At 44.4% G+C, this 23,499-nt stretch overlaps 1 long non-coding RNA gene across 1 annotated transcript in view; it reads left to right on the forward strand.

Annotated features, from left to right (window-relative positions):
• LOC141103272 (uncharacterized) overlaps positions 1-18,386 on the forward strand; it is an 82,720-nt gene extending 64,334 nt beyond the window's left edge. The window contains exon 2 of the long non-coding RNA XR_012235283.1: positions 13,565-18,386. This is a non-coding gene — a long non-coding RNA (uncharacterized lncRNA). The remainder of the gene's footprint in view (positions 1-13,564) is intronic.
• Positions 18,387-23,499: the final 5,113 nt, after the last annotated feature.

A 23,499-nucleotide genomic window follows, 5' to 3' on the forward strand; every position in this document is an offset into this window, starting at 1 on the left:
GTTTTAAACCTAATCTCTATGGTCCTAATTATCCCCGACCAATATCTCGCCAACCTTGGGCATCTCCATACCATATGGATCAAATCGCCAGTATCCAAGCATCTAGGGCATTTATCGTCCAGCCTGCAACCAAAGCTAAACAATCTCTTAGGGGTATAGTAAGCCCTGTGTATAAGAAAAAGGTGCGACACCTGTTGTGATGGGGATACCGATACCAATGGGCTGGCCTTCAATATTCCCCTCCACTGGCTGTCTGTAATTTCCCCCACCTCCCCCGCCCATCTCTTCCTGATATCCAGAGTCGTTCGCAGATCAAGCAGCCTTCCAGAAATTTGTCCACTTATTAATGCTATCAGACCCTTGGTGGTATTTGCTCTTATAATTCTATTTAGGAGATGTATATTACACCATTCTAATGAGCATTTACTAAATTGACTATTAAGTGCATGCCTAATCTGCAGGTAGGTATAAAAAGTATTTTTTGGAATCCCATATTCACACCTTAATTTAGTAAAAGATTTCAAATTTTTGCCCTCGTATAACTGTGCCAATCTACGTATTCCGTGGCGAACCCATGTCCAGTTTTTTTCCACTGTTGGCAACTCCCTCAGCTCCCTATTATTCCATATGGGTGAGAATTCTGTCTGACCTCCATAGCCCATAATCCTCTTAGTAGCCTGCCATACCTTAAAGATCAATTTATATGTTGGGGGTCCCCCCTGAAATGTCCCCGCCTCTAATGCCTCTACCAGGGATCCGTATGGGGAGTCATGGACCAAAAGATTCGCATTACAGTTCAGCATGCCCTGACCTTCACAGCCTCCCAGTTGTTGTAACTGTGCCACCAGGAAGTAACTATAGGGATGTGGAACTGCCAGTCCCCCCTCCCCAACAGGGCGCTGAAGCGTTTGCAATTTGATCCTTGCCTGCCCTTTCTTCCATATTAGTTCTCTAAGTAGGGTGTTTATTTTTAAAAACCAGCTCTTCCCGATCCAAACTGGGGAGTTGTGGAGTACATATAATAATTGTGGCATCCAGACCATCTTAATCAGATTAACTCTACCTGCCAGGGATAACGGGAGTTGGCACCAAACAGCGCTTTTTCTTTTAAATTTTTCCAATAAAGGGACTAGATTATCCCCTATATATTGCGTCGGGTCAGTTGAAATAGTTATACCCAAGTAGCGCATCTGCTCCACTACCCTCAGCCTCGGCATACCTCCCCCTTGGCTGCTACGTGTTGAGTCTAATGGAAGCAGTGTAGATTTTTCCCAATTAACCACCAGGCTCGAAGACCTCCCAAATCTTTCCACTAGCTGTATTGCCTTTTCAAGGGATGGTCCCGTGTCCCCGAGAAAAATCAGCACATCATCAGCATAAAGTGCCACTTTTTCCAGCCTAGTCCTCTCCCCAATTCCCTGTATTCCAGACGAGTGCCTTATTACCTCTGCCAGTGGCTCCATTGCTAGAGCAAATAGCAAAGGCGAGAGTGGGCACCCCTGCCTCGTCCCTCTCTCCAGGGATAGCCATTCCATATATTCACTATTGATCTTTAACCTGGCTTTTGGATGGAAATACAGGGTCTTGACCCATTTAATAAATTTGGGGCCAAACCCAAACTTCTTCAGTACCCACCAGAGATATCCCCACTCCAGGCTATCAAACGCCTTGGCAATATCCAAAGCGAGGACCGCTCTGGAGCTCCTAGTCTCTACTGGTGACTGGAGGTTCAGGTATGCCCTTCTAATGTTGATACTAGTGGATCTATTTGGGATAAACCCTGACTGGTCCGGATGCACTAGCTCTGATATATATTTCTTTAGCCTAGTAGCCATTACATTTGCCAGTATTTTTATATCAGAGCATAGTAGCGAGATGGGTCTATATGATGCTGCCTCAAGGTGGTCTTTTCCCTCTTTCCTTATCAGGACTATGTTGGTTTCAGTCATTGAAGTGGGCAGGCTACCATCAGTCATCGCCCAGTTCAATGTCTTCACGAGTTCTGGGAATAGAGCCTCTCCAAATCGCTTGTAAATTTCCACAGGTAAACCATCAGGACCTGGAGCTTTCTGACTAGGCATATCTGATGCTGCTTGCTGTACTTCCTCCAGGGTTATAGGGGAGTCCAGACTATTCCTTTCATTTTCAGAGAGGTGTGGTAGTCTGACACCCTCTAAGAAGTTCTCTATCTCTCCTACTTCTAGTTGTTGTTGCGATTTATATAGATTACTATAGTATTCAAAGAAAACCTTTTTGAGCACGGAGGGGTCTGACGAGATTACCCCACTAGAGGTCCGAATTGCTGCGATCGTTGAAGAGGGTGAATTAGTATCAGCTATTAATGCCAACATACGGCCCACTTTTTCCCCCTCCCCAAAGTACCTCTGCCTCTGAAATAGTCTCTTATTTTCCGCATTTTTAAGTATATCCATCTTATACTCCTGCTGTTTTTTTATCCAAAGTTCCTGTCTTCCTGGGCTTGGGTCCGCCACGTATTGTTTTTCTAAATCTAGTAGCTCTTTCCTAATCTGGTCTCCCCTTTCTCTTGATTGTCTCTTAACCCGTGATATATACTGTAAGAGGATACCCCTCAGGAACGCTTTCAGAGAGTCCCAGACCATCCCCTGTGAGGCCGACCCTGAGTTAATTACCACAAATTCTTTTATTTTTTTTCCGATATTTCTTCTTTTTTTCCTATAATCTCCAACCATATGGAGTTCAATGCCCATACTCTCTCATTGCGTCTATTACAGATGTTTATCGTCCGCGTCAGAGGGGAATGGTCCGATAACCCTCTCGGCCTATACTCTATTTTCCCTAGAAGGGGAAGCACCCCCCTATTTCCCACTGCCATATCTATACGAGAAAGAGTGCGGTGCGACTCCGAGAAGCAAGAATACTGTCTCTCCTCTTGGTTGCGGATTCTCCAGAGGTCGCACCACCCAATCTCTTCAAGCAATTGAGTAAACCGCCCCTCTGTTGCCCTATCCTCCCTTGCTCTTGGGGGAAACCTGTCCATTTTTCCGTTAAGAACCATATTGAAATCGCCCACCGCTATAAGTGGGATATCCCCTTTATCCTCAACATATTCTAGGAGATGGTATAAAATCCCCATCTTGAAGGGAGGGGGAATATATACATTAGCTATAACAAAAGATTTACCCTCTATTGTGCAAAATAAAAAGACATAACAGCCCAGCAGGTCTATCCTAACATCCTTACAAGAGAACACCATCCCCTTTTTAACCAGTATACACACTCCTCTTGAATAGGAAGTGTGCACTGAATGGAATTGTACTTGAAATTTTTTATTCCAAATTAGAGATTTAGACTCATTGGTGAGGTGTGTCTCCTGTAAGCACACCAGGTCCGCTCCCAGTAATTCCAACTCTGAGAGTACCGTAGCTCTTTTAATGGGGTCTCCCATACCCCGGATATTCCATGAGGTTATTCCTACCATCCTAGCCCTCCTTTAAATTATAAACATACATGCTAATAAATACAAAATACGTGCAAATACATAAATATACAACTCTATCAATTGAGAAAGAGAAAAAAGAAAAAAGGAAAAGGAAGGGAAAAAAAAAAACAAAAAAAACCAAGAAAAAAGGAAAAAAAAAAAAAGAAAAGACCGTCAGGGACATAGGCCGCCTATGATAATGATTACTAAAACTTTCCTTGATTAATCCCACCAGTGTCAAATATTATATATATAAATATCTCGTATGCAAAGTTTCCAATCCTTTTTTAATCTTACCAAATTTTCCTTTACTAATTTAAGTTGTGAATAAATGTATCAACAATCTATGTAATGGCTTTATCTTTACCATATGTGCCTTTAGTGCTAGTGCATAACAACCCTTTAATTTTAATTGAATCTTACATATTTCTCTACCCTTGTGCCCATCCATCCCCCTCCCCCCCTGCCTTTCCTGGCCTACCCTGAGAGCATTCCTTGTGACCCATTTACCCCTCCCAACCCACTCATTCCCCAACTCTATTCCCCTTATCCACAGCCCCGCAGGGGAAAGAAAGCAAAAAAACTTTCCCCTATTTGGCTTTATCACCCCTCTCCCACTACACTCCCTCCCCTCCCCCTCAATCACCAACAACCCTATCAACCACAGAACAATCATCCTCCAACTTTTGCTAACTCTCGTAAATATTCTCCTTCACCATCTCAATCGCCCTCCCCTCCCCTCCAGACCCTGCTGCAAAAAAAAAAAAAAAGGAAGAACCATCAATCAGCTAATACTGGTCCAACCCTACAAGTCCTTCTTATTTTCTTCCAGCCATTTTGCAGCCTTATCGGCTGAATAAAAAAATTGTGTCCCTCCCTGGAGCATCTATACGTAGTCGCGCCGGGTAGAGCAAAGCATAAGATATTTTCATGTTCCTCAAGCTGCGCTTAATTTCAACAAATCCTGCCCTCTTCTTTTGCAGATCTGGGGAGTAATCCGGGTATATTGAAATTCTAATGTCTTTATAGAAGATATCCCCCTTTTCCCTGGCTTTCTGCATTAATACTATCTTATCCCTGTAACTAAACAGCTTCATTATCAGTGGTCTAGGGCAGGAGCTTGAGGTATTTATCCTGGTGGGCACCCTATGGGCCCTCTCAATAGCAAAAAAATGAGAGAAAGTCTCTGCCCCAAAAACCTCCCTAATCCACTTTTCTAGGAACATTTCTGGACAGGCCCCCTCGCTTCCTTCTGGGAGGCCTAGGAGCCTCACATTCTGTCTGCGGAGACGATTCTCCATTTCATCCATTTTGCTTTTATAAGTGTCCATCTGGGTCTGCATGAATCAAAATTCTTGCCTCATGGGCTGCAAAGTATCCTCTAGTTGACTTAACCTCTCCTCCAAATTAGAAGTCCTTTCAATGGTATTCTGTAATTCTTGGCTCATAGAGCACAGCTCCTCTTTAAGGCCTCTCAATTGGTCACATAAGTCACTCAATGATCCCCTGCAAGCATTAACTGCACTCAAGACCTCTTTCAATGTAGGTTCGGGCTCACTAGATACTACAGCGTCAGGGTTAACTTCGTTCATTCTTCCCAAGGGGTCACTTTCAGGGCTTTTTTTTTTCCACCTCTTTCGTGTTAGTTGACATTGCTGATGTATTCTTAAACTCTTCCTATCCCCTGTGCTTCCCGTCTTCTCTTGGGACTGTTGGGTGCCCTTGGCTGGGGAGTGCAAGGGGGTGTGGGCGTATTTCTCCAATTTAGATGCCACGGCTGCAGCAGACGCCGCAAGATTCCCCTTCTCTTTAGCAGCCCGGGTAGCCTGCGCAAGAGAACCCTCGTGAGATTGTTGGGGATGCTCCTCTCCCTTTTTTTTTTTTTAGTCATTTTTGCTTATCCCACCGTATCTATCAGTTATTCCAATAAGCTGTGCCGGGGAAGGTGCCCAGAGTAAATTCCCCTCTTCCTGTTTTCCTTTATATCTTAATAAGCCCAGATAATGTTCAGAGATCAATACAGCTTAGGTTGACAGTGCTAATTATCGGCAAGTTCCCTGGTTCATAACAGCAGTTTATTGTATGTATGTGCAATAATGCCAGGAAAGGGAACAGTTCCAAGTTGTTACCTCAGTGTTGCGCAGGTTCATACACAGCCAGCCAGCACACCGCGCAATCAGATACGTCCGGTGTGGCCCCTATTATCCCGGACTCCGTCCCGCTTGCTCTCGGCTTCCCGAGCAGGTCAGATTGCGCGCCGTTCGCCTCTCTTCGCTGAGAAGTCACGTGGGGCTCCAAATCCCACGAGAGCGCGGACCGTTGCCGGGCGACCGCTTAAGCCTGCTTTAGACAGGCAGCCAAACGATCACCGCCACCACCAGCCGCTTCCTCCCTCCCTCCCGAGGATCTCAAGGCACAGGTACTCCACAGGCTTAACTTTAGCAGTTTAAGAGGGCTGCCAGGATAGCCAGAAAAAGGCCAGAAAGCACGGGCAATATTGCGTACAGAGTCGGGTCAGACCATCTTAGGTAACATGAGCAGCAGCAGGGAGCTGGAGCGTGGAGAGGGCTCACACACCTCCGTTCACCTCCACATCCGGTCACGCCCCCCCCCCTAGACTCGTGGTTTTCAGATCGTTTTCTGCTGTTCAGTTTGTGCTTGTGGGTTTGTATCTGCTCTTCAGTGCGTGCAAGCAAGCTACGCGTGACTTTGATTAGTCATTGTGTTCTTGTTCGTTCGTTACTGTTTTTCAGGTCGCTCTTCACAGGCCTTGCTGTTCTTCAGTGCGTTCTGTTACTGCGTTCTGAGCAGCCGACCGTTTTCTAGCCATGTTGCATATACGTACTCCTCGTAGAGTTCGTGCTGTGTGGGGGCTTGGTGTTGGGGTCCTTACCTTGACACAAGTCCAGTCCATGAACAGGGTGGGGAGGAGTTCATGGACCAAGAATTGGTTGCTTCAGCGTGACCAGTTCTGTCATATGCCTTTGATCCGTGAGAATAATCCTGATGTTTTCAGGAACTTTCTCTGGATGACGGACCCCGTATTTCACCAATTGTTGGCTTTGCTGACCCCCTATATCAGCAGGCAGGATACCTGCATGAGGCAAGCCATCACTCCGGAGCAGAGGCTAGTTGCCACCCTGTGGTACTTGGCGACGGGGAGAAGCCTGCAGGACCTCAAGTTCTCGACAGGCATCTCCCCCCAGGCTCTGGGGATCATTATCCCAGAGACCTGTTCTGCTATCATTCAGGTCCTGCAGAAGGAGTATATTAAGGTAAGATTTATCCTTTAATATTACATTTTATTGTATTTAATGTTTGATAATATATTGTATTTCTTTTCTCATTCCCTAATTACCATGATTGTAATATGCTGTGAATGTCCCCTTTGTTCTCATGCATGCTGGATTTTTATGTAATTTATTTTTTTTTCTCCTTCATACATATTTGCCTTCACTTACCTCCCCAGCATGCTCTCCTGGCCCTATATTCACCTCATGTAGTCACTTAACAATGTATTTTATCAGCTCCATAGTAGTGCTTTATCCCAAACACCCCTAAAATGTTTTTAACCACTTGAGCCCCGGACCATTATGCTGCCTAAGGACCAGAGGTCTTTTTCCAATTTGGCACTGCGTCGCTTTAACTGCTAATTGCGCGGTCATGCAATGCTGTACCCAAACGAAATTTGCGTCCTTTTCTTCCCACAAATAGAGCTTTCTTTTGATGGTATTTGATCACCTCTGCGGTTTTTATTTTTTGCGCTATAAACGGAAAAAGACCGAAAATTTTGAAAAAAAATTATATTTTCTACTTTTTGTTATAAAAAAAATCCAATAAACTAAATTTTAGTCATACATTTAGGCCAAAATGTATTCGGCCACATGTCTTTGGTAAAAAAAATGTCAATAAGCGTATATTTATTGGTTTACGCAAAAGTTATAGCGTCTACAAACTAGGGTACATTTTCTGTAATTTACACAGCTTTTAGTTTATGACTGCCTATGTCATTTCTTGAGGTGCTAAAATGGCAGGGCAGTACAAAACCCCCCCAAGTGACCCCATTTTGGAAAGTAGACACCCCAAGGAAATTGCTGAGAGGCATGTTGAACCCATTGAATATTTATTTTTTTTGTCCCAAGTGATTGAATAATGACAAAAAAAAAAAAATATTTACAAAAAGTTGTCACTAAATGATATATTGCTCACACAGGCCATGGGCCTATGTGGAATTGCACCCCAAAATACATTCAGCTGCTTCTCCTGAGTATGGGGATACCACATGTGTGGGACTTTTTGGGAGCCTAGCCGCGTACGGGGCCCCGAAAACCAATCACCACCTTCAGGATTTCTAAGGGTGTAAATTTTTGATTTTACTCCTCACTACCTATCACAGTTTCGGAGGCCATGGAATGCCCAGGTGGCACAAAACCCCCCAAAATGACCCCATTTTGGAAAGTAGACACCCCAAGCTATTTGCTGAGAGGCATATTGAGTCCATGGAATATTTTATATTTTGACACAAGTTGTGGGAAAGTGACACTTTTTTTTTTTTTTTTTTTTTGCATAAAGTTGTCACTAAATGATATATTGCTCACACAGGCCATGGGCATATGTGGAATTGCACCCCAAAATACATTTAGCTGCTTCTCCTGAGTATGGGGATACCACATGTTTGGGACTTTTTGGGAGCCTAGCCGCGTACGGGGCCCCAAAATCCAATCACCGCCTTCAGGATTTCTAAGGGTGAAAATTTTTGATTTCACTCTTCACTGCCTATCACAGTTTCGGAGGCCATGGAATGCCCAGGTGGCACAAAACCCCCCCAAATGACCCCATTTTGGAAAGTAGACACCCCAAGCTATTTGCTGAGAGGCATGGTGAGTATTTTGCAGCTCTCATTTGTTTTTGAAAATGAAGAAAGACAAGAAAAAACTTTTTTTTTTTTCTTTTTTCAATTTTCAAAACTTTGTGACAAAAAGTGAGGTCTGCAAAATACTCACTATACCTCTCAGCAAATAGCTTGGGGTGTCTACTTTCCAAAATGGGGTCATTTGGGGGGGGTTTGTGCCACCTGGGCTTTCCATGGCCTCCGAAACTGTGATAGGCAGTGAAGAGTGAAATCAAAAATTCACGCCCTTAGAAAGCCTGAAGGCGGTGCTTGGTTTTCGGGGTCCCGTACGTGGCTAGGCTCCCAAAAAGTCTCACACATGTGGTATCCCCGTACTCAGGAGAAGCAGCAGAATGTATTTTGGGGTGTAATTTCACATATTCCCATGGCATGTTTGAGCAATATATCATTTAGTGACAACTTTGTGCAAAAAAAAAAAAAAAAAAATGTGTCTCTTTCCCGCAACTTGTGTCGCAATATAAAATATTCCATGGACTCGACATGCCTCTCAGCAAATAGCTTGGGGTGTCTACTTTCCAAAATGGGGTCATTTGGGGGGGTTTTGAACTGTCCTGGCATTTTATGCACAACATTTAGAAGCTTATGTCACACATCACCCACTCTTCTAACCACTTGAAGACAAAGCCCTTTCTGACACTTATTGTTTACATGAAAAAGTTATTTTTTTTTTGCAAAAAAATTACTTTGAACCCCCAAACATTATATATTTTTTTAAAGCAAATGCCCTACAGATTAAAATGGTGGGTGTTTCATTTTTTTTTTCACACAGTATTTGCGCAGCGATTTTTCAAACGCATTTTTTGGGGAAAAAACACACTTTTTTAAATTTTAATGCACTAAAACACACTATATTGCCCAAATGTTTAATGAAATAAAAAAGATGATCTTAGGCCGAGTACATGGATACCAAACATGACATGCTTTAAAATTGCGCACAAACGTGCAGTGGCAACAAAATAAATACATTTTTAAAAGCCTTTAAAAGCCTTTACAGGTTACCACTTTAGATCTACAGAGGAGGTCTACTGCAAAAATTACTGCCCTCGATCTGACCTTCGCGGTGATACCTCACATGCATGGTGCAATTGCTGTTTACGTTTGACGACAGACCGCCGATTGCGTTCGCCTTAGCGCGAGAGCAGGGGGCGACAGGGGTGCTTTTTTTTTTTTTTTTTTTTTTTTTTTTTCTTTATTATTTTTCTGCTTTTTTTATCTTATTTTTAAACTGTTCCTTTCATATTTTTTTTTTTTAATCATTTTTATTGTTATCTCGGGGAATGTAAATATCCCCTATGATAGCAATAGGTAGTGACAGGTACTCTTTTTTGAAAAAATTGGGGTCTATTAGACCCTAGATCTCTCCTCTGCCCTCAGAGCATCTGACCACACCAAGATCGGTGTGATAAAATGCTTCCCCAATTTCCCAATGGCGCTATTTACATCCGGCGAAATCTAAGTCATAAAATGCTCGTAGCTTCCGGTTTCTTAGGCCATAGAGATGTTTGGAGCCACTCTGGTCTCTGATCAGCTCTATGGTCAGCTGGCTGAATCACCGGCTGCATTCTCAGGTTCCCTGTTGAGACAGGAGAGCCAGAGAAAAACACGGAAGACGGTGGGGGGGGGGGCATTCCCTTCCACGGCTTGTAAAAGCAGTCTAGAGGCTAATTAGCCGCTAGGATTGCTTTTACATGAAAGCCGACCGCTGGCTGAAAAGAATGATACCAAGATGATACCTAAATCTGCAGGCATCATTCTGGTATAACCACTCAAAGTCGTGAATGGCGTACCTGAAGACAAAAAAATGGTTAACAATAAAGCACAGTAAACGGTAAAGTATAAAAAATTGCATACCTGAAAAAGCAAACATGATAAAACATAATAACAATAAAACATTGCAGAATAGAATACAGTAAAAAAGAGCAGAACAATAGAGAGAGAATAGAGAGAGAGAGAACAATAAAACGACAACTATTTTTTTTTTATTTTATATATATATTTTTTTTTTGACACTTTTTTTGTAACTAACTTTTGTAACTGTAACCGGTTCCAGGTTCGGGTCTCTCAAAATGTGATGGCATCTTGGGAGACCCTGTGAAAGTGTGCCTAGTCTGTGCAATGCTGTACCCTACGCTAATACTCAACTAGTGCATGGTAGCGTTCAAAACATTCACCAATGCAAAGACCAGGATTGTCAGGACAGGAGGGACAATAATAGCGGGTGTCACGCCTTTATCCGCGCTTCCTGCAGACACAACATCTTTTTTGGGGGTTCGTTGGGTAGGGGTACTCGGGAGGACATAAAGAAAATGCCTCTCATGCAGCCGACTGCATTTGATTGGGGATGTGAATGGGGGAAGTACGGGCGCTGCAGAAGTGGTGGGTTCCCAATTAGGATTGGCGAATGCAGCAGGAAGGGCACTATGGGCACGACGGGCCTGTGTTTGTCTTTTTGGTGGCAGCGGGACACTACTTGTGCTTGTCACCTCACCAGCTTGAACTGCACTTATGGGACTCGCCACGTCACCAAGTGTTGCTGCAGTGCTGGTTTGACTACGAGCGGGGTGTACTAGGCCGCTGGTGCTTGCCAGTTCACCAAAACGCTACCAAAAAAACTGTTAGCGATCGCAGGGATCAAGGCCTGACTCTGCAAACGCTGCAGTTATGCGTTTAGTGTTTTGTAAGTGTCAGTGATCGATCGATACTGCACTTGGGTGGGCTGGGCTGGGCCGGGCGGAGGGGCAAAACGCAGGTGCTAGCAGGTATCTGGGCTGATCCCGCTAACACTGCGTTTTTGGGAACCCTAAACTGCTGGGGACGCTAGTATAGATCTGATCGGATCAGATATTGATCCGTTCAGATACTATACCACTAAGGGAGGTGTATGCTGCATGCGTGGGTGTTAGCGGTACTGGCGCTAACCTGACGCTGCCTGGGGCTGGTGCTTGCCAGTTCACCAAAACGCTACCAAAAAAACTGTTAGCGATCGCAGGGATCAGGCCTGACTCTGCGAACGCTGCAGTTATGCGTTTAGTGTTTTGTAAGGGACAGTGATCGATCGATACTGCACTTGGGTGGGCCGGGCCGGGCGGAGGGGCAAAACGCAGGTGCTAGCAGGTATCTGGGCTGATCCCGCTAACACTGCGTTTTTGGGAACCCTAAACTGCTGGGGACGCTAGTATAGATCTGATCGGATCAGATATTGATCCGATCAGATACTATACCACTAAGGGAGGTGTACGGTGCGTGCGTGGGTGTTAGCGCTACTGGCGCTAACCTGACGCTGCCTGGTGCTTGCTTGCCAGTTCACTAAAATGCTACCAAAAAAACTGTTAGCGATCGCAGGGATCAGGCCTGACTCTGCGAACGCTGCAGTTATGCGTTTAGTGTTTTGTAAGTGACAGCGATCGATCGATACTGCACTTGGGTGGGCCGGGCGGAGGGGCAAAACGCAGGTGCTAGCGGGTATCTGGGCTGATCCCGCTAACACTGCGTTTTTGGGAACCCTAAACTGCTGGGGACGCTAGTATAGATCTGATCGGATCAGATATTGATCCGTACAGATACTATACCACTAAGGGAGGCGTATGCTGCGTGCGTGGGTGTTAGCGGTACTGGCGCTAATCTGACGCTGCCTGGGGCGACGCATATCACCGCCGGGCGATCAGGGGGCTAAACCTTTATTCGGTAATAAACGGCGGGTGCCCTGACACTATAAAAAATAAACGAACTAACCAGCGTCAACCGTAACGTTTATACGGTGATCAGTGGTGAAAGGGTTAACTAGGGGGCAATCAAGGGGTTAAAACATTTATTAGATAGTATATGGGGGTCCCTGACACTATAAAACGCTGACGGCGAACCTAAATATTTACCTCACTAACTAGCGTCACCAGTGACACTAATACAGCGATCAGAAAAATGATCGCTTAGCAACACTGGTGACAGGGGGTGATCAAGGGGTTAAAACTTTATTAGGGGGGGTTAGGGGGGTACCCTAGACCTAAAGGGGGGTAATACTAACTGTCCCAACACTGTAACTGTCACAAACTGACACTATGCAGTAATCAGAAGAAAAAAAAAAAAAAAAACCTGCTGGTGTCAGTTTGTGACAGGGGGGGGGTGATTGGGGGGGGATCGGGGGGCGATCGGGGGGGGGATCGGGGTGTTTTGTGTGCCTGGCATGTTCTACTGTGTGTGTAGTGTGTTGTGCACTTACATTGATGTCTTCTCCCCTCGGCGCTGGAACGGAATACCGAGCCGAGGGGAGATGACATCATTTCCTTTGCTGCTGTTTAGCATACAGCAGCAAAGGAATGTTCCCATTGGCCGGCGGCGATCGCGAGGGGGGGGCCACGAACGGATGGCCTCCCCCTCATCTCGGATCGCCGGGGAACAGAACGGGACCGCCTCGGGCATCGGGGGGGGTCCGATCGGACCCCCCACCCGCGGAAGGCAAATCACGTACATGTACGTGATTTTGCCTGCCCGTGCCGCTTTGCCGACGTAAATCGGCGTTAGGCGGTCCTTAAGTGGTTAAATGTGATTTGTGCTTTAAATTCAGGCAGAGTGCCAGAGGCTTTTTTTGGGGGTCCCCAAATCATTTGGAACCCTCCCTCCCCCCAACTGCTAAGTCAGCTGATACCAATTCTCTATCTATCCTCAATCATCTATCTGCTGACTTTGCCAAACCCATACACACTATACCCATCTCTTTTGTGGTCAGATGTATGGATGAATTCCCCAAAGCATGTAGTGCAAGGTCCTGCCTGTATACTCTCAAGTGGTACTGTTTCAAGTTTTTGTATACTATTATTATCTAGATAGGTAATAGCAGAATGTCTAAATGTGTACAATGTGTATTCTTATCTTTGTATTATGACACTTCTTACCTGTCCAGTGGGCTGCCAATAGTGTAACTAAGGAGGGGCTGTTCCAAGTAATACCCATTATTTAGGCATCCATCTCTCAATGAAGTGGAGAGGGTTACCTGTCCAAGAGCTCCCCCCCCCTATAATGTTAGAAATGGCCCATGAGGGGGGGAGGGGGAATCTGATAGGTGTACCTTATACTTTGGTCTTTAAAAATTCCCATTAATAAATGTTATCTTGATGTTGGCCAAGAAGGTTTGTGTCTAATCTGCTTTCCATGTTTATGTGCAAAAAGACTAATATTTTTTTTGTTTTCCTCAACAGTTTCCTTCCACGCCACAGGAATGGCAGACTGTGGCCTCCCACTTTGCCCAGCGGTGGGACCTTCCTAACTGTGGAGGGGCAATTGATGGGAAACACGTCCACATCGTCCCACCACGATGTACTATTATAATTATAAGGGGTTCAATAGTATTGTGATGTTGGCGGTGGTGTCAGCTAATCACGAGTTCCTGTATGTGGACGTGGGGAAGAATGGCCGGATGTCCAATGGTGGAGTCATCGCCTAGACAGAGTTTTACAGGTGTCTCCAGAATGGCAGCTTGGACTTGCCACCTCCAGAAGACAATGTGGAAGGACTCCCATTCGTCTTTGTTGCGGATGAAGCATTTGTGCTGGGGGACCATCTTATGCGAACATTCCCGATGAGGACCCTCACCCTGGACCAGAGGGTTTTTAATTACCGGCTGGCCAGAGCCAGAAGAGTGGTGGAGAACACATTTGGAATCATGGCCAGCCGGTTCCTCCTATTTCTTACACTCATACATATGGTGGAGTATAAATCATATTATCCTGGCGTGCTATGTTCTACATAACTTTTTATGTCAACATTCTGCCAACTATGCTGGCTCAGTTGGGCCTGAGGCCGGAATTATAAATGAAACAACCCTGACGGCGCTTGAAAGTGGCCGTTCTGGCTTGCCCTCCCTGAGTGCCCGTGATGTCCGGCTAAGATACCTTGAGTTCTTTGCGGGTAGGGGGCCATCAATATGCCAGACAATGTGTGAAACCTTTATCAAATAAAAAAAAAATTAGCAAATCTTTGGTGACATTTACTGCTTGTGTTTGTTTTAGCTGAACCTGACAGAAATGTGGTGAGTCGTGAAAATGGCGTGATTGTGTAACCTTACAAAGCACTGTTGGGTGTTATTTACTAAAGGCAAAGACACTTTGCACTGCAGGTGCACTTGAAACTGCACTTGTAGTGCAAAGTGGATTTGCCCTTATGAAATAACACCCATTGTCACAGAAAACAGCAATTAGAGCACCCCAAAAGTGTTGTAGCGTTGAGACAATTATCCACACATTCTTGATTAATAACAATCTTTTTAATACCTGCACAATCACATGTGCATTTTGACAAGGTTTTTAAAACAAACCAACATGTTTGTTGTATAACAATTTTTGGGGTGGCATTAGAAAAAGTAGAAATGTCCTTTTAACATAAAACTGGCATGTGTAAAACCAACAAGAAAGACACAAATCTTGAACTTACAAAGTTCACATTTGGTAGAACTTGAAGGCAATATCAGACATGAGTATTTAGGAACTGTGTTTGATATTGCGTTCAGATGGGGTGAAGTCACCCCAGGAAAAGCCAAATTTTGAAGATGCACACCAATTTACGAATGTCAGCTTGTGCTACCTGCCATCACGGGGGATCAAGGGACGTGTTTTGGGGGAGCAACCCCTTCCTCTTGGCTACTTTATTATTGAGGAAGGGGTTGCACCCCCAAAACGCGTTCATTGATCTCCCGTGATGGCAGATAGCACATGTTGACACACTGTGTGCATCTTCAAAATTTGGCTTTTCTAATATTTTTTTAAAATTTTTCAAAAAGTGTAGCACGCCAAAAAACAAAGGGATTTGGAGGGCTTTTAAACTCGTCCTAAAACATCAATGATCTTATTTTTTTGAAGAACATCATTGATGTTTTTCTTGGTTTTCCAATGCAACATTACACCCCATGATCTCCCCAATCAGGATCTGGGCACTTTCAGAGGTGAAAGGATCAGGATCCACAACATCACGATCACCTAAAAAGAGAGAAACCAAAAAAAAAAAAACAGGTATTATAAATATGCCGGCATCCATCTCTTACCTGAGCCTGTGGTCACAGACACTCACCTGTTGTGGTGGCAATTTCCACCACGTCTTCCTCCTCCTGCTCTGCGTTGCTTGGGTGGATTTTCCCTTCTTGCAGAGGTGGGGGGTCTCTGGTCTCCTCAGATGAAGTGTGTCCTCCGAGTCTTTTCTCCCCTATGTAAAAAAAAAATGGTATACTTAGCACACAGATATTTGATGGCAGAACTATAAATATGAAACATTGCTTGGAAGTGGGGTACAATTGTCTATTTTGAGTTCCAAGATGTAGAATTTTTAGTGTCCTTTGTCAAGCTTCAATACTTTACCTGTTTTGTCCAAGCTTCACAGATGGAGACACCCCTATAGTATACACTGGAGCACCTGTGTGGGCCCCCTAATAAAATGGGTGTTCTTGTGTCCCACACTAGTGCTCCTGCATCCAGATGTGTAAACTGCTGCTGAGTGTCCTCTCCTTACACAGAATCTAGTTTGCATTTCATTCTAGTAACAAACCCATCTACACAACCAAATTAGTTTCAGACAAGTAGGCCCTAAAAAATGTGGGCAAATGCATATGGCCAAAACAATGGTGTTTTATAGGCCGAAAGAAAAATGTTTGATACGAACGAATGAATGTGCCCATGAACATGAAAGTTGCCATTTTAAACTGTACAACAGTTAATAAAAGCACATGGAGCAGCACAAACGTAATAAACACAAAAAGAATAGGAACAAAGGACAACTACTTACTTTTTTGCAGCACTCTCCGGATCTTTCTGTACTGCTCGTGTTCTCTTAATGTGAGGTCCGACCACAGCTTCCTGAGCTGATCTTTCGATCGTCGTACCCCGAAATTCCGGTGCAGACTCTTGACTACTTTCGCCATTATCTTGGCCTTTCTGACATTGGGGTTGGGGTAAGGTCCATACTTTGCATCATAGTCGGCCCTCTTCAGGATGTCGACCATCTCCAACATCTCCCCAAAGGACATATTTGAGGCCTTAAATCGTCTTTCTGGATCCAGACGTTTCAGGCTCCGGGCTTGTCTCCTCCTGCTCCTCGTTGCTATAATTAGCACGCACCTGCTGTGTCTCCGCCATGTGCTCTTCCCCCACTGCGCCGAACGAAAAAGGGGCGGGGAATAGACTAGAAAGAACGTCAGGGGCAGGCGGAGTTACACACATGCGCAGTGTGTATAAAGCGCAACACGCGCGTAGTACGTACGATCTGTGAGCGGAGGAAGGAGTATCGGAGGCGCCAATCGTGATGACGAAGGTAAGAGCCAAACTTGGGCCTATACTGCTTCTAGATTGAGGCCTTTATTGTAACAAGATTAGGAGACATTAAGGTTTGTCTTGTGTTGTGTCTTGCAGTGGTGTTGTGTCTTGCAGTAAAAATGGATATCTTGAAAGATAACGACTTTATGGCAATCTTCATTGATATGTTCAGGGAGCTGCCTTGTCTGTGGCAGATAAACCACCCACATTATAAGAACCAAACAAAGAGGAAGGCAGCACTGGATCAGTTGCTGGAATTTGTGAAGACGGTGGTCCCCACGGCAGACATCACCTATTTGAAGATCCTAATTGGTGGCCTGAGGAGCACTTATCTAAGGGAGCACAAGAAGGTCCAGGATTCCCAGAGATCCGTAGCTGCAGGTGACATTTATGTCCCCAGGCTGTGGTACTATGACAGGCTGCATTTTCTGGCAGGTCAGACTGAACCCAGGCCAGCACTCTCCAGTCTTCCTCCCCCCCCCCAGCTGAGGCTTCTGACGCCCAACCTGGGCCTTCCAGGCAGCAACATGTGGAGGAGCCCAGATTGAGCCAGGTATAGCATTTTTTTAAATATTTCTGGTTGTCCAATCAATGATGTTAACTAGATGTTAGTTTGGAGTACTAATTTATGATTGTGATTGATGATGCAAAAACTAAAACCATGTCCCTTTTTCATACACAGGGAAGTCTCAGCCAGGAGGTGGCCGGGCCAAGCAGGCAGCCTGATATGCAGGTCCCTCCCCTACACCCGCAAAGACAAAGTGGCAGGAAGAGGAGTACCCTGGAGGAGGCTGCAATAGGCCTCTTTTGTAAGGCTACAGAGGCCCTGAGAACCACCCACACTGTGGAGGAGGACTTTGCTTGCATAACTGCCTGCAAAATGCTGCAGATGGAGGAGGGCCAACGACTCCTGTGTGAGTCCTTAATTTTGGGGTTCAGGGGCCAAATAACATCTGCTACCCACATTTGTGACCTCACACATGGTCCTCCTCCTCCTCCAGGTCCTACTACTCCTCCTCCTCCTCCAGGTCCTACTACTCCTCCTCCTCCTCCAGGTCCTACTAGTCCTCCTCCTCCTCCTCCAGGTCCTACTCCTCCTCCTGCCACATCTCCAACACCTGAGCCACAGCCAGGAAAGAAGCATGGAAAGAAGACCAGAAAGTGATGACCCTGGGTCCAGTCTGGTCTGGCAAAAGATGCAGGCTCTTGTAGTACCACAGCCTGGGGACACAGATGTCATCTGCTGCTTTCCGGATCTCTGGGATTTCTGGACCAGACTGCACTCCCTTAGATAAGGACTCCTCAGGCCACCAATTTTGATGTTAAAGAATTGATGTCTGCCCTGGGGGTCCAAGGCTTCGCTAATTTCAGCTGTTTCTCCAGTGTTGCCTCCCTCTTTGTTTGGTTGTGAGCCCTTAATAAAGGATTTTTTGTTTCAATTATACTCTCCTATGTGTTTTTTCCTTCAAAAAGGACAGTTTGTTTGTGAGAAGGCAGGTACATTTCTAAAGTACAATGTGAAATTAACAAGGGACACCAACACCAAACAATCTAATTGAGATTCATTAATATAAGATATCAATGGTGTTGTGGTAACTTGACACACAAAACACACACGAAAATATTATGTAGTAAAACTGAAAATAAAATAGAACAAAGATCAGCCTTGAAAAAAATACAAACCTAAAAAAAAAACAGCCTTTAAAAAAAAACAAAAAGAAAACATCCCAAAAATAATTTTGTCAGATGTGACAAATCCAAATATATTGAGGGAGTCCCGATAAATAATAAAGAAAGAAGTTTGTGAGACGTCTGTGTGAATATGAGCAGCAAAACTACCTCATTCTTCTCACATTATAAAGAAGAAGAGAGTGCGCTGTATTAAACCATTTTTTACATTGCAGCCTGACGAAAGTGCTCTATCCATTGTAAACGCTAATTTTACCAGACCGAGCTGTTCCGTCTTGGAATTTCTTCTGAGGCACTTTGTTCGTCGGAACTGGCCACACACATGGTCGGAATTGACGAGATCGGATTTTGTTGTCAGAAAATTTTATAGCCTGCTCTCAAACTTTGTGTGTCGGAAAATCCGATGGAAAATGTCTGATGGACCCCAACCGGTCGGAATGTCCGACAACACGCTCCGATCGGACATTTTCCATCGGAAAATCCGACCGTGTGTACGGGGCATTACACTTTAAAATGTTTGTCTAAGCGTTCATTTAGTATCTCAAATGTGTAATTTTTTGGGGAGAAATTTTTGGTTTTGGCAGGAAAATGTTTTTTGTCTGCTATTTCCTTTTGTTCTCTTGTTGTACCATGTGACTACGGTCGGCCATTTTCTATTCCTTTGTGTGTGAACTTTGAAATGTTTATCCATCTTGGTCAGTTTTGGCGGGAAAATGCTCCATTTTGTTGGGGTCTGGCCTTTGTTGTGGTCACCATGTGCATCGGCGGCCATTTTGAAGACCTGTGGGGGGTCTCAGGTTTCTAGGTAATAGCATGGGGGGAGTTCTAACTCTCAGAGTCAAATATTGTGTTGTATTTGCGACAAGAGTGTATTGTTTAAGACTTTTTATTTCATGTTTTATGTAACTTTGGCGTTTTGGATATATTACATAATTGCATGGTTGGTGGGGTTGGGTGGAGGCACCAGTCCATCCTGAGTGTGGGTGTGTGTCTGCGGTTGTCCCTGTCCCTGTGCATTGTGTCTCATTGAGATGCTCATATTTGTTTAAAGGTACCCATATAGCGCCATCGGTTTGCGAAGGGCTCCACACGTGCATCGCATGCTCACGTCAGTCCCTGCCCTCGGGGAGCCCGCAGTCCGGGGTTCCCGGTTTGCATTCATGTACTAGGGTCAATTTTGGACGGAGGCCAATTGGCCTGCCAGCATGTCTTTGGAGTGTGGGAGGAAACCAGAGTGCCCGGAGGAGACCCACACAGGCGCAGGGAGAACATGCAGAGACCGGGCGGGTGGTGTCATGGTTGGAATTCAAGCCAGCTGCCCTTTTTGCTGCTGGGCGGGGGTGCTAACCACTACACCACTGTGCCACCCAATATTGTTTAGTTAAATATGCCTATATTTCAGTATAGGCCCTAATTGACATAGCCTAAAGTGTTTGTCTAGGGATAAGTGTTAAAATTTGTGTCTCAATTGTATAGTCAGTTTTTGTAGGAAGAAGTCCTGGTTTGTCTTGTCATTTGTTAATGTCAGCCATTTTTCTGTAGTCCGGGTTTCATTCACCATTTTGCCGTGGACCGATTTTCGATTGCTGCAACTGCCTTTTTGTTTCTGCTGATTTTAGTCTCGATCGAAATATCTCTGGTTTTGTACTGATTTCCAGTTCCAGTAGAATCATTTAGTTTTTATTCCAGTTGTTTTAAAGAAGTTTATGTTTCTAGTGAAGAAATCTCGATTTGGGCAGGATCAACAACTAAATTTCATGTGTTAATGGCGCCATTTTGTTTGTAGTTTGCAGTGGAAGGGAAAGACTTTGATTGAACTCCTTCAGCCGTCTTTTTGCAGGAGTTTCAGTTTTTGGCTTTTGTTACACTGTTGTGTGGTATTTCGGTCAAAATTTGTGGTTTGACTTCCCAGGGGATATGTGAGTCAAGGGGGATTCCCTCCCATTTGCAATATGGGGGCTTATTCCACCCACTCCTGGACAAAAGTTTTTAGTTGTTGATGTTAGCCATAGTTTTTTCTAATGTCTTGATAGACAAAATATGAAGCTATTTGAGGCTTCCCCTCCCCTCACTCTTCCTACTCAGGTGTGCAACAGGAAGTTGGTGGGAGGGGCTTGGGGTCTTTTGACTTGTGTTTGGAAGGACAAAATCATTATTATTTTTAAATTAAATTAAGGTTTATACTGTAATACAGTTTTGGGTAGAGAGCAAACAGGAGGCATCCAAGTTATTGTAATATTTAGGTACAGATAGAAGCCATAATATTGTTTTGAATAATGGAGGATTTCATGGTGCTTTGTAGTTTGTCTGACAACACATTTATAGGGCTGCCGATAACCGGTTGTAGAGCATGTAAATGTGAGGAGTAATACACTAACAGCCCCGTTCAGGCCGTGTAGGCTAATCAGAATGCGGGGGGGGGGGTGTGATTATGGTGATAAAGGCGCAAACCATAATCGCTCCGAAAATAAAGCGCAGGGTTCTCTGGACACAGAGTTCGCCAAAAAAGTGACTTGAATTGTCATGGGTAATGTGCCGTCCATGTGTTGGAGGAAAAAATGAGGCTCCACACCAGTCAGACAGCTGCACCTCATATGAGATCTGGATCTGGGGCTCCGGACATGAGACCCCTTAAAGATTGGCAGATATGGTCGTAGGGTACAGTAAGGTGTACTCCTTTGGAAGGTACGTTTGATGTCTGGAGGTACAAGACCCCAGAATAAAAATACTTTGGAAGTAGTTCAGCTGTGGATTCAGAAATCTGTAATGTTGAGTGAGTTGATGGATGCGTAGTACACGTTTGTGTGATTAAAAATACACAGGCCTGTTTTTGAACTTTGTGTGGCTGGTCCATGCAAAGATTTTGAAATGCTCTTGTGCCTTTCAAATTGTATTCTTTTTCTATCGCTAAAAGAGTGAAGGCAGCATTCCATCTGGTCGTTTTTATTTTTTTCATCTTTCGTTTTTGGGAACTATGAAATATCTCCCCCACATTTGTATCTAAATGTCTTTGTTTCATTGTTTGTATGTGGTAACAAGATGTTTGAACCTACCGCAACAGCCCTCTTGCATGTCGCAGCTGTTGTATTTTAGTAAAAAAACGTGAAAGTAAGATTTACAGAGGGTTTAGTTATTATCGGTTTTGTGGAATGTCAGTGACAATTTACCAATGTACACGAATGTTGTATTGTTTACCATTCTTTGAAGGATAGAGTAATAACTTTTGTTTATAAGTATCTTTTCAGGTCCAAAGAGTTTCTGGAAGTGTGTGTACAGGTGTATTAAGAAGGTAAAAGTATCATAGGCTATTTCACTGTTTTATTCTGCCTAAACCCTGCATGTCTTCCTCCTTCCTGCAGATACGGTCAGGTACTCAGACATCAGCCCACAGCATTGCAGATACGGTCATAGAAGGAAAAAAAGGCTCCATATAGTGTAAAATCATTGACTTTATTGGATAAGTAAAAAGTTAAACTCGCATGTTAGTAGGCATGTAGTGTAGTCTGGAGCGCCGACCGGAAGCTCACAGACAGCCCGTCCTGCTGGAAACAACAGCAGCAATGGGAGGTGACGAGAACACGTCACTCTGCTCTACGCGGCGTTTCGTGATAGAGTCACATCATCCAGGGACACAATCACGAAACGCCGCGTAGAGCAGAGTGACGTGTTCTCGTCACCTCCCATTGCTGCTGTTGTTTCCAGCAGGACGGGCTGTCTGTGAGCTTCCGGCCGGCGCTCCAGACTACACTACATGCCTACTATTGTCTACTAACATGTGAGTTTAACTTTTTACTTATCCAATAAAGTCAATGATTTTACACTATATGGAGCCTTTTTTTCCTTCTATGACCGTATCTGCAATGCTGTGGGCTGATGTCTGAGTACCTGTCAGTGTGAACATCTTTAGCCTGACCCTGCAGTCTTTGATGTCCCATCTCAGTATAAGGTCTCTGATCCATTGGTCGTGGTGCAAAGCAGTATTAACAAACCGCTTTCTCTGATCCTCTGTAATGGGGGATCATGAGTTTCTGGTAAGTGGCCAGTCTGATTTCACGGTGGTGGAGCAAGCACGCTTTTTTCTTCTCACAGCAAGAATTATTTTTTTGGAACTTTTTTAAGATACTTTCATATCACTTCGGTGATTTATTTTTTATACATGGACTTTTTATTATCACTTTGAACATTTTATTTTTGGATTGATTATTTATTTGACATGTGTTTTATATTATGTATACACTAAAGGGGAACTCTTCACTTAGTTCTAAATATTTGGTTTGGTGATGATGTGTATGATCACCAATCTGTTTTAGCGCGATTCAACCCCCTTTTTTTCTTAAGAGGTTCATGTGTGCTGGTGAAATTTGTCCCAGCATCTTATGTCGCGGACGATCGTAAGGATCTGATGGCGCGAGAGAAGGTAAGAATGGCAGGGACAGCTGGAAGGGAATTGCTTGTACACGGTGGGGGCTTGAGCTTATGAAACGCTTGAACAATTTCTCATCCATAGAGGATGAGATGTTTTCATGTAACTGTTGAAGCTACCAGGAAGTTCCCACAGTCCAAGGGGGTTTCTGGGAATTCATAAGTAAAGAATGTTATTGTTATATCTGGATCGGGGATAGTAGTGACAAAGTTCAGGCCCATATGGATAAGGTTTAGATCCCTGCAAGGCAAAGCCAGAGCTATAGATAGTGAAGGTTGGAATCCTTTTTAAGGGTTTGGGAATCGTTGGGGATTTAATTTTTTTATCTTGCAGCGGATCATAGTGAAGGAAGTAGGGGTATATATATACTCATGATGTTTTTGTTTCTATTCCTTCTATATGCCATGATGAGGTGCTCCTGTTGCCTGATTGGACGCGTGACCAGAGCCTGAGCAGATGACCACATCTTCCCTGATGAGATGCCCCGAAGCCCGACCCACTTACAAGACACAGAGGATCTCGGACCGACCGGCGACTACTACAGCTCACCACGTCATCTCCAACAAAATCTACATGTCAAGCCGTGTTTTACTTTTTATGGACTAAGAAGAAGATCAGGATTTATCGAGGGACACATGGGATCATATGACAAGAGGAGGGAACTGTTGTGGAAAATTTTATATTAATGTATTGTAATAAGAGTCTCCCAGTGTCTGTCATCTCG

Source organism: Aquarana catesbeiana, linkage group LG07 (assembly GCF_042186555.1).
Source record: "Aquarana catesbeiana isolate 2022-GZ linkage group LG07, ASM4218655v1, whole genome shotgun sequence".
Lineage (NCBI taxonomy): Eukaryota > Metazoa > Chordata > Amphibia > Anura > Ranidae > Aquarana > Aquarana catesbeiana.